This window comes from Antechinus flavipes, chromosome X, assembly GCF_016432865.1.
Source record: "Antechinus flavipes isolate AdamAnt ecotype Samford, QLD, Australia chromosome X, AdamAnt_v2, whole genome shotgun sequence".
Lineage (NCBI taxonomy): Eukaryota > Metazoa > Chordata > Mammalia > Dasyuromorphia > Dasyuridae > Antechinus > Antechinus flavipes.
In genome coordinates this window covers 9937105-9952848 of record NC_067404.1, presented here as the reverse complement: position 1 = coordinate 9952848, position 15744 = coordinate 9937105, and the positions used below count along the sequence as shown (strand labels likewise).

Below are 15744 nucleotides of genomic sequence, written 5' to 3'. Positions count from 1 at the left end.
TTGAGAGCTCATTGTAGATATGGAGATAGAGTGAGAAGACAGGGTGAGAGAAAACCTAAAACCCCATGTCCAAAATGTAACCGAGGCTTTCACTGGGCCTCTAAATGTATATTGACCCAGAAGAATGAGAGGCAGGGCCCAGCTCCAAAGTATCAATCAAAGAACAGGTGGGGCATGATAGCAGCTGAGGTTACACTCAGAGAGACTTTAAAAATTCAGAACTCTGATGTCATCCACCAACAGAAAAGCAATCAGGATTACAGTTGGGAAGAATACAGGCCTTTTAAGACAACAAGACAATATCCAATGCAAACAACTCTTACCTGTAACATGAGAATGTTATCCTGTGATCCACATTCAGTTCCCACTGTTTTCTCTCTGGGTACAGATGGTTCTCTTCATCACATGATCACTGGAACTGGCATCAGTCATCTCTTTGTTGGAAAGAGTCACGTTCACCAGAATTGATCGTCGCATACTATTGATGTTGCCGTGTGCAATGAGCTCCTGATTCTGCTCATTTCACTTCTCATCAGTTCATGTAAGTCCCTCCAGGTCTCTATAAAATTATCCTCCTGATCATTTCTTATAGAACAATCATATTCCATTGCCTTCATCTATTCTAACTTATTCAGCCATTCTCCAACTGATGGGCATGCACTCAGTTTCCAGTTCCTTGCCAAAAGGGCTTACAAAAAGGGCTGCCACAAACATTTTTACCCACGTGGGTCTACTTTGAAGATGTCTTTGGGATAGAAGCCCAGTAGAAACCCTGCCGAGTCAAAGGGTAGGCAGAGTTTGACAAGCTTTTTGGGCTTAGTTCCAAATTGCTCTCTTTTGGTTGGATCCGTTCACAGTTCCACTAACGATATCCCAGTGTCCCAGTTTTCCCACATCCCCTCCAACATTCATCATTATCCTATTTCCTGTCATCTTGGCCAATCTCAGAGTTGTGTAGTGATGTCTCAGAGGTGTCTTAATGTGCATTTCTCTGATCGATAGTGATTGGGAGCATCTTTTCATATGATTAGAAATGTTTTTAATTTCTTCATATGAAAATTGTGTGGTCATATCCTTTGACCGTTTATCAGTTGGAGCATGGTTTGGATTCTGATAAATTTGAACCAGTTCTCTGTTTTAGAAATGGGGCCTTTGTCAGAACCCTTAAATGTAAAAATGTTTTCCCTGTGTATTGTTTCCCTTCTGATCTTGTCTGCATTTGTTTTGTTTGTACAAAAAATTTTAATTGACTATCATCAAAATTATCTCTTTGGTGTTCAATTATGAGTTTGAGTTCTTCTTGGGACACATTCCTTCCTTCTCCACAGATCTGAGAGGTAAACTATCCCATGTTCTCCTAATTTGCTTATACTATCAGCCTTTCTATCTAAATCATGAACCCATTTTGACCTTATCTTGGCGTGTGGCGTTAGGTGTGTGTCCCTGGCTAGTTTCTGCCATACTTGTTTTCAATTTTCCCAGTAGTTTTTGTCATATAGTGAGTTTTTATCCCGAAAGCTGGCTTTGGGGATTGCGATACTAGATTGCTGTCATTTATTGACTATTTTGTCCTGTGATCCTAACCCATTCCACTGATGGACTACTCTATTTCTGAGCCAGGACCAAATGGTTTTGATGACCACTGCTTTGTAATAGAGTTTTAGATCTGGTACACCTAGGCCACCTTCACTGGCATTTTTTTTTTCATTAATTCCCTTGAAATTCTTGATCTTTTGTTCTTTCAGATGAACTTTGTTATTATTTTTCTAGGTCCGCAAAATAATTTCTTGGGAGTTTGATTGGTATGGCACTAAATAAGTAATTAATTTAGGCAGTATTGTCCTGTTTATTATATTCACTCAGCCTACCCATGAGCAATCGATATTTTTCCGCCTGATTAGATCTGACTTTATTTGTGTGGAAAGTGTTTTGGAGTTGTGTTCACATAGTTCCTGACTTTCCCTTGACAGATAGATGCCCCTAAATTTCATACTATCAACAGCTATTCTGAGTGGGATTTCCTTTTGTATCGCTTGCTGCTGGTAATATACAAAAAATGCTGGTGGTTTATGTGGATTTATTTTGTATCCTGCAACTTTGCTAAAGTTGTGAATTGTTTCTAATAGTTTTTTAGTTGATTCTCTAAGTATACCATTGTATCATCTGCAAAGAGTGATACGTTGGTTTCCTCATTTATTACTCTAATTCTTTTCATCTCTTTTTCTTTTCTTATTGCCAAAGCTAACATTTCTAATGCACTCTTGAATAGTAATGGTGATAGTGGGCAACCTTGTTTCACTCCTGATCTTATTGGGAATGGTTTTAGTTTGTTCCCATTACATATGATGCTTGCTGATGGCTTTAATAGGTGCCACTGACTATTTAAGGAAAAGTCCATTTATTCCTATACTCTCTAGTGTTTTAATAGGAATGGGTGTTGGATCTTATCAAATGCTTTTTCTGCATCTGTTGAGATGATCATATGGTTTTTGTTACGTTGGTTATTGATAGAGTCAATTCTGCTAATACTTTTCCTCCTATTGAACCAGCTCTGCATTCCTGGTATAAATCCTTCTTGGTCATGGTATATTCTCCTGGGGATGTCTTTCTGCAATCTCTTTGCTAATATTTTATTTAAAATTTTTGCATCAATATTCTTTAGGGAAATTGGTCCAAAATTTTCTTTCTCTGTTTTCATCTACCCATAGTTTCAGCACCATATCTGTGTCATAAAAGGAATTTGTCTTCTGTCTCTATTTTTTCATATAGTTTGCATTGTATTGGAATTAATTTTTGTTTAGTTTTTGGTGGAATTCACATACAAATCCATCTAACCCTGGAGATTTTTTTCTCAGGGAGTTGATTACTAGCTTGTTCTATTTTTTCCTAAAATGGAACTATTTACATAATTTATTTCCTCTTCTATTAATCTGGGCCACCTAGATTTTGGTAAGTATTCCTCCCTTTCACCTAGATTATCAAATCTATTGACATATAGTTGGGCAAAATAACTCCTAATCATTGCTCTAATTTCCTCTTCATCGGTGGAAAATTCTTCCTTTTCATTTTTGAGACTAACATTTTCATTTGCTCTTTGTGCTTTTTCTAATCAAATTAACTAAAAGTTTTTGTATTTTCTTGTTTGTTTCATAAAACCAACTCTTAGTTTCAGTTATTAATTCAATAATTTTCTTATTTTCAATTTTATTAATCTCCCCGTTTTTTTTCAGAATTTCAGGTTTGGTATTAAATTGGGGTTTTTTTAATTTGTTTTTTCCTAGGGTTTTAGTTGCAAGAGCCACATAGAGTGGCCTTAGTCCTGAAGGGAATTTAGCAGCAATTTTCTTCTTAAGCAGATCTTTAGTAATGGGAAATGTAGACCAAGACAGAGAAAGAGACAGAGACAGAAACAGGCAGACAGAGAAACAGCAGACAGACACACACATACACGCACACACACACACATTCACTCACATACACACACGCATATGCAAACTGAGAGACATTAAGATAAAGAGAGAGAGACACAGAGACTGAGAGACATAGAGACAGAGAGACAGAGAGACAGAGAGATAGATGACAGAGAGACACACACATACACACACAGACAGAAAGACAAAGAAGACAAGAGGAAGTGAGAGACGCAGAGAAAGAGAGAGACAAATGGAGAGAGGCAGACAGACAGAAAGAGAGAGAGAGAGAGAGAGAGAGAGAGAGAGAGAGAGATAAAGAGAGAGAGCAAGCTAGCAAGCAGAGTCAGAGAATTACTCCAATATTACACATTCAATCTGCCATCTGGTGTCCAAAGCCTGGTATTGCACTTTGGCTCATTTTAAATCCCAGATTTTCTGCGTTTTCACTCAGAGGACCCACTCAGCAGCCACTGAGCCAGTGTGGAGGGAGCAGAATGGAGTCCAAAGGAAGGGGCAATTGGGAGAGGGAAGGGCAGTGACGGATTCTTTCCGCATCAGCGGGAATGCACGTTAAATCCGCCCCACTCCGATTTCCTGTTATATTCTTTACCCCATGAAAGTCACCGCACCCAGAATTAGATCACCCAGAAGTGGGCACGGCAGCGAGGGGATTTCAGTCCTTGAAGGGCCCGTGGCCCAACCGCAAGGGCAAATCTCAGAAGAAATGAACACAAGGAAAACAGCCAATCATTGTAATGATAGTTCTTCACTTTGAAAGGAACTTAGAAAATACGTGTCAGAAGTGGGCCTAAAGAGGATTTGTTAATCAAAACTATTTATTAAAGCAAGCATGCAAAGGACTATTTGTCTAGATGTCCAAGGCTTATGGAAGAAGTCATTATGTCGTATTACCTTATAAATAAGGTGATATTTGATTAACTGAGTGGACTCCTGTGGTCATTGTAGGAAGGAGTCAAACGGATTTGAATGTGGCTCCTGTCTCTCCAGTGCAGTGTTCTTACCAATGGCCTGTGTTCTCCATCTCTGTCCCACAGAGGCTCTCTGTGCTGACAGAGGCTGTTCCTGTTGCCTTCCAGTCACCTCCTGCCTCATTTCCCTCATCCCTGAAGGTCTTTGATGTGACTAAAGCGGGCTCCTAGTCCCAGACTTGAGCCCAGAGGAAATCCTGGAGGCCATCTAGTCCTCTCCTTCATTTGACAGAGACCGAGGAAGATGAAGAGATTTGCCTGGGACGATGAAGCTGGGAAATGTCCGAGGAAGGATTTGAACCCAAGTCTTCCTGACTCCCAGGTTAGGGGTATATGTAGGAGATCCGTCTCTGTCTCTCTATCTCTGTCTGCCTTTGTCCATCTCTGTCTGCTTCCGTCTCTGTCTCTCTGTCTCTGTCTCTGTCTGTCTCTGTCCATCTCTGTCTCTCCGTCTCTGTCTGCCTCTGTCCATCTCTGTCTATCTATCTCCGTCTCTGTCTGCCTCTTTCTGTCTCTTCATTCTCTGTATGTGTCTCTGTCTGTCTCTGTCTCTGTCTCTTTATCTCCGTCTCTGTCTGCCTCTGTCCATCTCTGTCTCTCTGTCTCTGTCTGTCTCTGTCCGTCTCTGTCTCTCAATCTCCATCTCTGTCTGCCTCTTTCTGTCTCTTCGTTCTCTGTATGTGTCTCTGTCTGTCTCTGTTTCTCTATCTCTGTGTCTGCCTCTGTCTGTCTCTGTCTCTCTATCTCCGTCTCTGTCTGCCTCTGTCCATCTCTGTCTCTCTATTTCCGTCTTGTCTGTCTCTGTCCTTCTCTGTCTCTCAATCTCCATCTCTGTCTGCCTCTTTCTGTCTCTTCATTCTCTGTATGTGTCTCTGTCTGCCTCTGTCCATCTCTGTCTCTTTATCTCCGTCTCTGTCTGCCTCTGTCCATCTCTGTCTCTCTGTCTCTGTCTGCTTCTGTCTGTCTCTGTCCTTCTATCTCCGTCTCTGTCTGCCTCTGTCCGTCTCTGTCTGTCTCTGTCCTTCTCTGTCTCTCTATCTCCGTCTCTGTCTGCCTCTGTCCGTCTCTGTCTCTCTATCTCCGTCTCTGTCTGCCTCTGTCCGTCTCTGTCTCTCTATCTCCGTCTCTGTCTGCCTCTGTCTGTCTCTGTCTCTCTATCTCCGTCTGTCTGCCTCTGTCCTTCTCTGTCTCTCTATCTCCGTCTCTGTCTGCCTCTGTCCGTCTCTGTCTCTCTATATTCATCTCTGTCTGCCTCTTTCTGTCTCTTCGTTCTCTGTATGTGTCTCTGTCTGCCTCTGTCCGTCTCTGTTTCTCTATCTCCGTCCCTGTCTGACTCTGTCTGTCTCTGTCTTTCTATCTTTCCTTCTAATCCCAAGTGGTCACTTTCAGATCAATTCATTCCTTTTTGAAATTTTAAGGGAAAAACAATTTCCCCCAAATACAAAGTTCCATGTAGCTGCCTGTGAGCCCGAACTGAACTCTTGGGTTTTTCTGCCCATGACCTGGTACTGTGTGTGGTAAAGGGAGGCCTTTGCCCGGAACTTTTACCGAAAGGACAGGTCGGAAAGGCTTTACGGGACAACGTGGACGATGATGGATATCGGCAGGTTAAACACAATCATCACTCCCTCACGAAAGGTTATTGAGACCTTCTGTAAGTATGCTGTCACATAAACACTTAGAAACCGTGTCTATACCCTTGTCAAACCTATGGATTACAAGTCCTAGTTCCTCTTAAGAGAAGATCCTGGAATACAGCGGGTATGGGGGAGGGCTTACTCCCCTTGACAGCTAGCACTGGTAGTCAAATAAACAACATGAATATACTGGAATATTCAAAAGCAAAAGTTTACTGACCTTGGATTCAGTTGGCTTGTTACAGATGGTTCCTTTTTTTCTCTGGATATACTGCCTAGATTGAATAATACTCACATACGCCCAAAGGGGCTCAGGTAACCTGGTACCATATTGTTCTCCTACTCTTAGAATAAATTCAGTCTGCAAAATCTGACTCAATACATTATTTCTTTCTTAGCCACTCCCAAATTCAGAGAGAAAGAGTCGTCATGATCCCAAGTGACATGATAAAGGACCAAAAAACCAATTGTCCATTACGAGTGAGTCCAAGTTGTGACACTGCTGAGGGGAACAAATTCCCATTTTTCATAGTTCTGCTATACTATGAGAAGAAAATGACAAAAAACATTGATTAGGATGCCATTTGCCACCTGTTTTCCAGTCTCTAAATCCCACAAAACCATTGATAGTGAATCTGCCATATTTAGAAAAGAGCTGCTGTGAACTTCACCAAAAGTGTCATGTTCTGGTGTTAATTTTGCATCTAAAGATTTCCTGATGAAGGGACATTGTACAAAAAAAAACAAACAAAAAGCCTTCACCCTAGATTCAGGGGCTGAAGGCCCGAAGATTTTCCTGTATTTCAGAATCAACTAAGAACACAAATGATAAAGATGTTGTCTGTGTGGAAGAGCCGAGCCAACAGGAAAATATGTTCTTAGGCACAAAAACTGATGTGGCTAGATTTCTTCCAGAAATGCCAATTGATTTTTATAGACAAGCTATGTTTTTCTTTGAAGTATTTCTTCTAGTTAAGGTGTCATTATCTTTTAATTATATCTTTTGCTTCTTCTTATTCTTTTACTATAGTATGACTATTCTATTTTTGTCTGTTCATTCTTCCAGAATTAAATTCTGATTTGAGATTTTGAAGAAAAAAAATGTTAGCTTTGACAATAAGAGAAGAAAAAGAGACTAAAGGAATTAGAGTAGGTAATGAGGAAACCAAATCATCATTCTTTGCAGAGGATATGATGGTAACTTAGAGAATCCTAAAAAATCAACTAAACAACTACTAAAAATAATTCTTCACAACTTAAGCAAAGTTGCAGGATAATTTTGTGATTTTGCTTCATCCCCCCAAAATTGACAAAGATGGCAATGGATGAGAATAGTTAATGGTATAGAAAAGGTGGGGGAAATAGGCATACTGATACAGCATTGGTGGGATTATGAATGTGTCCAACTATTCTGAAAACTGATTTGGAATTATACAAAGGAAGCAATACACATTTGTATCCTTTACACAGAAATCCACTACTAGTCATATTCTCCAATGAGCTCAGTGATAAAAAGAAAGGTTTTATATACACTAAGATAATTATAATATCAAATTTTTTAAAGTAGAAAAAACCTGGAGATAAAGTTGATCCCCATGGTTTGGGAGAAAGGTGAAAAAATTGTGATATATAAATATATTGATATATCACCATATTATAAAAAAGATGAAAAATGAAAACAGATGCATGGAAAGATCTTTATGAACTAATATAGAATGAATTAATCACAACCAGGAAAATAATAAACATAATTGCTAAAGTGTAAACAGAAATTTGGAAACAAAATGAAACTGAACACAGTAATTATCATAATCAATACTGGCCCTTGAAAAAACACATTAGACTTAAAAAAACCCAAAAAACAAACAAACAAAAAAAAACATTGAACACTTTATTCCATAAAGTCACAGCAGAAAACTGGCAACTATTGGAAACAGAAAATAAACTAAAAATAAAAAAATAAAAATAAAAAATTTCCATGAAAGACAAACTCTAGATTTAATAAACTCAGAAAAATGAATGTCAAACATTTTACCTGCCAGGTCAAAGGGAAAAAAATACAAGCAACCAAGGAGAGAGAGATCATGTACCAAAGAACCCTAGGCTGAATTACACAAGATTATGCAGAAAACATTTAAAATAGTAGACACTATGTCAACAATAAAAAGGGAAATATTTACAATTAAGAATAAACTTATCTTGTAAAATTGTCTTAATCCTACAGGAAATAAAAATAAACATTTATTACTATGGATGAGTTATCCTTTTGAAAAAAATCATAGCTAGGTGGAACCTTTGAATTTCAAAAATAGATTTAAAAAATCTATAAAGAAATTTGAGCAACGTGAAAAGGGCAAATGATTTAAGGTACACACACACACATACACATACACACACACACACTATATATATGCTGAATATATGATATATATATAATAGTATATTTGTATGTATATGTATATATACATACTTACACTGAAATGAAGGGAAAGGGACTATTGTTCTTTCAGAAACCAACCCACTCTAAGGGTCAATCAGGTTTGAGAGCAAAGGTCCAGGTCCAGGTCCTGGACATTAAAAAAAAAAAAAAAACTAAAGAGAAGAAAAGAAAAATTGTGAGAGTTGAATAGAAAAGAGATTATGGGAGAACTAACTAGTTTTAGTATTTGGGACCCCAGAAGAGAAGAAAATAGAAGCTTGGGAGCAAGGATGAAGGACTTGGGAATCTTATGACCGGCTCTATTTGATCTGAAAAAGGGAATGTTGGGAGTGGGATAGAAAAGAGTTTAACATAGAAATAGAATAAAATATATTGGGAACCGAGATCATGTAGGGAAAGGGTAGAGTTAGAAAGAGAATTGCCACAAGGCAAACATCAATTCTAGAAAGGACTGATTACCAAAGGTGCAGAGGGACAGAAGAGAGAGGGAGAGGCATTTCTTTATAAGAAGCATAAAGATTCATCCAATATTAAAATGAGAGGTCAAAATATATTCATCTATGCTTTGGTAGAATAAAAAATTAAATATATAAAAGCAAGAAAGGTGGCAATTATGATTTCATTCAAGGCAACAAGAAAAATGGACATGATTAAGAAATAAGCTAGGCAATTTCATAAGACTTAAAAGCACATAAGTAATGAAGCAGTATAAATATTAAATATATATTCTCTGGATATCATAACATCCATGGAAAAACTAACCAAACTACAGGGAGAACAAGAGAGAAAAACAATAACCATTTTCAGATCTTTATAAATCTAACAGCAAAATAAACAAGAAATAAGCTAATGATCTGAACAAAACATTAGACAAATTAGGTATGGTAGGTATTTGACAGTTACTGAATGAAAATTATATACATTTTCAGCTTTTCCTGAAATGATTACAATCAGTGAACACCAAAGAGATAATTTTGATTATATTAAATTGAAAATTGTTGTACAAACAAAACGAATGCAGACAAGATTAGAAGGGTAACAATACATGAGGTAACAATACATAAATTTCTGACTTTGGACACCAGATGTCAGCAAGAGATCGTGTTTTATGTTTTAATGGTCATTAATTCATGAAAAAGCATTAATTTGGCCCCTATGATTTGCAGACTCTTCCCTGAGTGCTGGGAACACAAAGACAAAAATGGACCCGTCCATGTTTGCACGGATTTGATATGAAAATGCATATTGTCTCTAGTTATCTGTGTGTCAGTGTCTCTCCGGTTTCTCTCTCTGTCTCTATCAATGTGTCTCTCTCTGTCTCTCCCTGTTTCCTGTCTTTTTCTGTCTCTGTCTCTCTCTTTTTGTCTGTCTCTTTGGCTCTGTTTGTCTGTCTTTCTGTCTGTCTCTTTGTGTGTGTATGTGTGTGTGTCTCTCTGTCATCTATCTCTGTCTTCTGTCTCCTCTCTCTCTATCCTTGTCTCTCTGGCTCTGTCACTCTCTGTGTGTCTCTGAATGCCTCTGTCTGTCTTTTTTTTTAATTTAAATTTTATTTTATTTAATAATAACTTTGTATTGACAGAATCCATGCCAGGGTAATTTTTTACAACATTATCCCTTGCACTCGCTTATGTTTCGATTTCTTTCCCCTCCCTCCCTCCACCCCCCTCCCCAAGATGGCAAGCAGTCCTATAAATGTTAAATATGTTGCAGTATATCCTAGATACAATACATATTTGCAGAACCGAACAGTTCTCCTGTTGCACAGGGAGAATTGGATTCAGAAGGTAAAAATAACTCGGGAAGAAAATCAAAAATGCAAATAGCTCACATTCGTTTCCCAGTGTTCCTTCTTTGGGTGTAGCTGTTTCTGTCCATCATTTATCCATTGAAACTCAGTTAGGTCTCTTTGTCATAGAAATCAACTTCCATCAGAATACATCCTCATACAGTATCGTTGTCGAAGTGTATAATGATCTCCTGGTTCTGCTCATTTCACTCAGCATCAGTTGATGTAAGTCTCTCCAAGCCTCTCGGTATTCATCCTGCTGGTCATTTCTTACAGAACAATAATATTCCATAACATTCATATACCACAATTTACCCAGCCATTCTCCAATGGATGGGCATCCATTCATTTTCCAGTTTCTAGCCACTACAAACAGGACTGCTACAAACATTTTAGCACATACAGGTCCCTTTCCCTTTTTTAGTATCTCTTTGGGGTATAGGCCCAATAGAAACACTGCTGGATCAAAGGGTATGCATATTTTGATAACTTTTTGGGCATAATTCCAGATTGCTCTCCAGAATGGTTGGGTTCGTTCACAACTACACCAACAATGCATCAGTGTCCCCGTTTTCCCGCATCCCCTCCAACATTCATCATTATTTTTTCCTGTCATCTTAGCCAATCTGACAGGTGTGTAGTGATATCTCAGAGTTGTCTTAATTTGCATTTCTCTGATCAATAGTGATTTGGAACACTCTTTCATGTGAGTAGTAATAGTTTCAATTTCATCCTCTGAAAATTGTCTGTTCATATCCTTTGACCATTTATCAATTGGAGAATGGCTAGATTTCTTATAAATTTGAGTCACTTCTCTATATATTTTGGAAATGAGGCCTTTATCAGAACCTTTAACTGTAAAGATGTTTTCCCAGTTTGTTGCTTGCCTACTAATCTTGTTTGCATTCGTTCTGTTTGTACAAAGGCTTTTTAATTTGACATAATCAAAATTTTCTATTTTGTGATCAGTAATGGTCTCTAGTTCATCTTTGGTCACAAATTTCTTCCTCCTCCACAAGTCTGAGAGATAAACTATCCTATGTTCCTCTAATTTATTTATAATCTCGTTCTTTATGCCTAGGTCATGGACCCTGTCTCTGTCTTTTTCTCTGAATGTCACTGCCTCTGTTTCTCCTTGTCTCTTTCTTTGTCTCTCTGCCTCTCTCTCTGTGTTTCTTTCTCTCTGTCTCTTCTTTTTCCCTCCCTCTCTGTGTGTCTTTGTCTTTGTCTCTCTATCTCTATTTCTCTATCTCTCTCTTTTTGTGTGCCACTCTTGTCTCTCTGTCTCTGTTTCTCTTTGTCTCTGCCTCTCTTTGTTTCTGTCTCTCTGTCTCCCTCTCAGTTTCTCCGTTTCTCTGTCCTCGTCTCTGTTTCGATAGTTCTGTCTTTGAATGCCTCTATCTCTATCTCTCCTTGTCTCTCTCCTTGTTTCTGTCTCTCTCGCTCTCTGTCTCTCTTTGTATCTCTGTCTCTGTCTCAATCTGCCTCTGTCTGTATCTGTCTTTGTTTCTCTTCATCTGTGTTTCCCTCTGTCTCTGTTTCTTGTCTCTTTCTCGCTCTGTCTCTCTGTGTCTCTCGCACTGTCTCTGTCTCTCTTTGACTCTGTCTCTTCTTGTCTCTATCTCTGTCTCTGTCTGTCTCTATGTATTTTTCTCTATCTTTCTTTCTCTGTTTCTGTTTCCCTCTCATTTTCTCTCTGTGCCTTTTGTCTCTTTGTGTGTGTGTCTCTCTCTGTGTTGATATCTCTGTCTCTCAATGCTTCTATCTCTGCCTCTCCCCCTCTCCCTCTTTTCCTCTCTCTCTCTCTCTCTCTCTCTCTCTCTCTCTCTCTCTCTCTCTCTCTGTCTCTGTCTCTCAATCTGTCTGTCTGTTTCTGTCTCTTCTGAATTTCTCTGTCTCTATCTCATCCTGTCTCCCTCTCTGTCTCTCTATCTGTATCCGTCTTTCTAACAGTCTGTTTTTCTCTGTCTTTCTTCTTGTCTCTCTCTCTGTCTCTGACTTTCTGTCTCTTTTTCTCTCTGTCTCTGTCTTTTTCTCTGTGTTTCTCTATTTCTCTCTCTGTCTCTCTCCTTCTGTTTCTCAGTTGTTGTTTCTTTCTGACGCTCGCTCGCTCTCTCTCTCTCTCTCTCTGCCTTTCTCTATCTCTGTCTCTTTCTGTCTTGGTCTATCTCTGACTATGTCTCTTTCTCTCTGTGTCTCTCTTTTTCTGTATGTCTGACTGTCTGCTGTATCTCTGTCTCTGTATTGCTCTGTCTCTTTCTTTGTTTTCCTCTGCTTCTGTCCCTCTGTCTCTATTTCTGTCCCTGACTCTTCTTTGTCTCTATCTCTGTCTCTATATCTGTTTTTGTCTAACTGGCACTGTGTATTTATGTGCATGTCTCTCTGTCTCTGCCTCTTTCTGTCTCTCTTTCTAGTTCTGTCTCTGCCTCTTTCTGTCTCTTTCTCTTTTTCTGTCTCATTATTTCTGTTTCTGTATTTGTCTTTCTGTTTCTCTTTCTGTGGTTCTGTTTCCTGTCTCTCTGTCTCTCTTTCTGTCTTTGTTTCTCTCTCTGTGTGTGTCTTGGTCTCTGTCTCTATCTCTCTGTCTCTATCACTCTATCTCTGTTCTTGTCATTGAGCATGTGTCTTTGTGTGTGTATGTGTGTGTGTCTCTCTGCCTATTTCTGTCTCTGTCTCATTCTCTGTCTCTGTCTCATTCTCTGTCTTGATATTTCTCTGTTTCTGAATCTGTCTTTCTCTGTCCCTCTCTATTTCTGTCTCTCTCTGTCCTTGTTTGACTGTTACTCTGTGTGTGTGTGTGTGTGTGTGTGTGTGTGTGTGTGTGTGTGTGTGAGTGTGTATCTGTGTATCTCTCTGTGTGCCATTTCTCTGGCTCTGTCTACATTTCCCATTATTAAAGATCTGCTTAAGATGAAAATTGTTGCTAAATTCACGTCAGGGCCCACTCAATGTGACTCTTGCAACTAAAAACCTAACCCCCCCCAAAAAAAAATTAAAAATCTCCAATTAAATAGCAAATTTGAAATTTTGAAAATAAAAGGTGAGATTAATAAAATTGAAAATAAGAAAACTATTGAATTAATAAATAAAACTAAAAGTTGGTTTTATGAAAAATCCAAGAAAACAGAAAATCTTTTGATTGGAAAAAGGAAAAAGAGCAAATCAAATTGTCAGTCTCAAAAATGAAAAGGGAGAATTTTCCACCAATGAAGAAGAAATTAGAGCAATGATTATGAGTTATTTTGCCCAACTCTATGTCAATAGATTTGATAATCTAAGTGAAAGGGAGGAAGACCTACAAAAATATAGGTTGCCCAGATTAACAGAAGAGAAAATAAATTACTTAAATAGTCCCATTTTAGAAAAAGAAATGGAACAAACTAGTAATCAACTCCCTGAGAAAAAAATCTCCTGGGCCAGATGGATTTGTATATGAATTCCATCAAACGTTTAAAGAACAATTAATTCCAGTACTATACAAACTATTTGAAAAAATAAGGACAGAAGGAGTCCTACCAAATTCCTTTTATGACACAGATATGGTGCTGACACGTAAACTAGGGGTATATGAAAACAGAGAAAGAAAATTATGGACCAATTTCTCTATTGAATATTGATGCAAAATTCCTAAATAAAATATTAGTAAAGAGATTACACAAAGTCATCCTCAGGAGAATACACCATGACCAAGTAGAATTTATACCAGGAATGCAGGGCTGATTCAATATGAGGAAAACTATTAGCAGAATTGACTATATCTGTGGTGAGTTCAAATGTTGGAGTTCTTGTTCTTCTCAAAACTCAGCCGGTTTAGCTTAGAGCCCTCCAAATATCTCCACATCCAAAGGTTCTGTCCTTCAGCCTCTGCCTCTGCTTTCTTCAGCCTCCAACCAGCACAGAGATGGAATGAATCTCTTGTCTCCTTCACTTGGGGCTCGGCTAGCTTTCTGGTGAGTCTTTTAGACCAGCTTGGTCTCAGTGGGGGGAGCGCAGGAGCCCAGCCACCAACTACAGTGGTGTGAGATGAAGATGAATCTGGTTGTCCACTGAATTCTCCACTTGTAGCTTTATCCTCTGAAAACCCTTCTTCTGCATGTATTCTTTCTTCTCTCCGCCTCTAGTCTATATAAATCTTTGTACTGGACTAGTTCTATGAATCATAGGATACGTTAAGTGCTTTTGCTGTGAGAAGTGCACTGTCAATTACTCTTTTCCTTTTTTATAATTCATTGTTCTTAAACATTTCCATACAACCTGGTGTTTCAGGTCTTGTGGGAGCGAGCCATTCTGAGGTGTGAATCATAAATCTTAACAATAGTATACGATTTTGGGGAATCTATCTGCCAAGGGAAAGTCAGGAACTATATGAACACAACTCTAAAACACTTCCCACACAAATAAAGTCAGATCTAATCAGTTGGAAATATATCAAGTGCTCATGGGTAGGCCAAGCGAATATAATAAAAATGGCAGCACTGCCTAAATTAATCTACTTATTTAGTGTCATACAAAGCAAACTCCCAAGAAATTATTTTACAGATGTAGAAACAATAATAACATTGTAAACCTGAAAACTAAAAAGTTAAGAATTTCAAGGGAATTAATGAAAAAAATGCCAGTGAAGGTGACCTAACTGTGCCAGACTTAAAACTATGTTATAAAGCAGCAGACATCAAAACCTTTTGGTACTAGCTAAGAAGTAGAGTAGTCAATCGGATAGTAGGTTAGGATCACAGGACAAAATAGTCAATAATTCTAGCACTCTGGTGTTTGACAAACCGAAGGACCCCAGCTTTTGGGATAAGAACTCATTAATTTACAAAAACTGCTGGGAAAATTGGAAAGTAGTATGGCAGAAACTAGCCATGGACCCACTTCAAACACCACATAACAAGTTAAGTTCAAAATGTATTCATGATTTAGACATCGTGTTTTTATAAGTTGAAGAACATAAGAAGGTTTACTTCTCAGCTCTAAGGAAAAGAAAGGAATTTGTGACCAAAGAAAAACAAGTTCATCAATGAACCCAAAATAGATAATTTTGATAATATTAAGTTAAAAAGTTTTGTACCAAAAAAAGTAATGCAGACAACATTAGCAAGGAAGCAATACATTGGGAAAACATTTTTACCTTTAAGGGTTCTGATAAAGGCCTCAATTCTAAAATATATTAAGAACTGATACAAATTTATCAGAATCCAAGCCATTCTCCAATTGATAAATAGTCAAAGGATATAGACAGACAATTTTAAGATGAAGAAATAAAACGATTTCTAGTTATATGAAAAGATACTCTAAATCACTATTGGTTAGAGAATTGCAAATTAAGACACCTCTGAGACACCACTACACACCTCTGAGATTGGCTAACATGACAGGATATATGATAATGAAGAATGTTGGAGGGCATATGGGGAACCTGGGACACTGATACATTGTTGGTGGAACTGTGAAAGACTCCAACCATTCTGGAGAGCAA

General features: G+C 38.2%; 1 protein-coding gene across 1 annotated transcript in view; it reads right to left on the bottom strand.

Moving 5' to 3' along the window:
• LOC127542745 (kelch-like protein 15) overlaps window positions 1-15744 on the bottom strand; it is a 520409-nt gene that overhangs the window by 337468 nt on the left and 167197 nt on the right. The gene's annotated exons all lie outside the window — the stretch shown is intronic.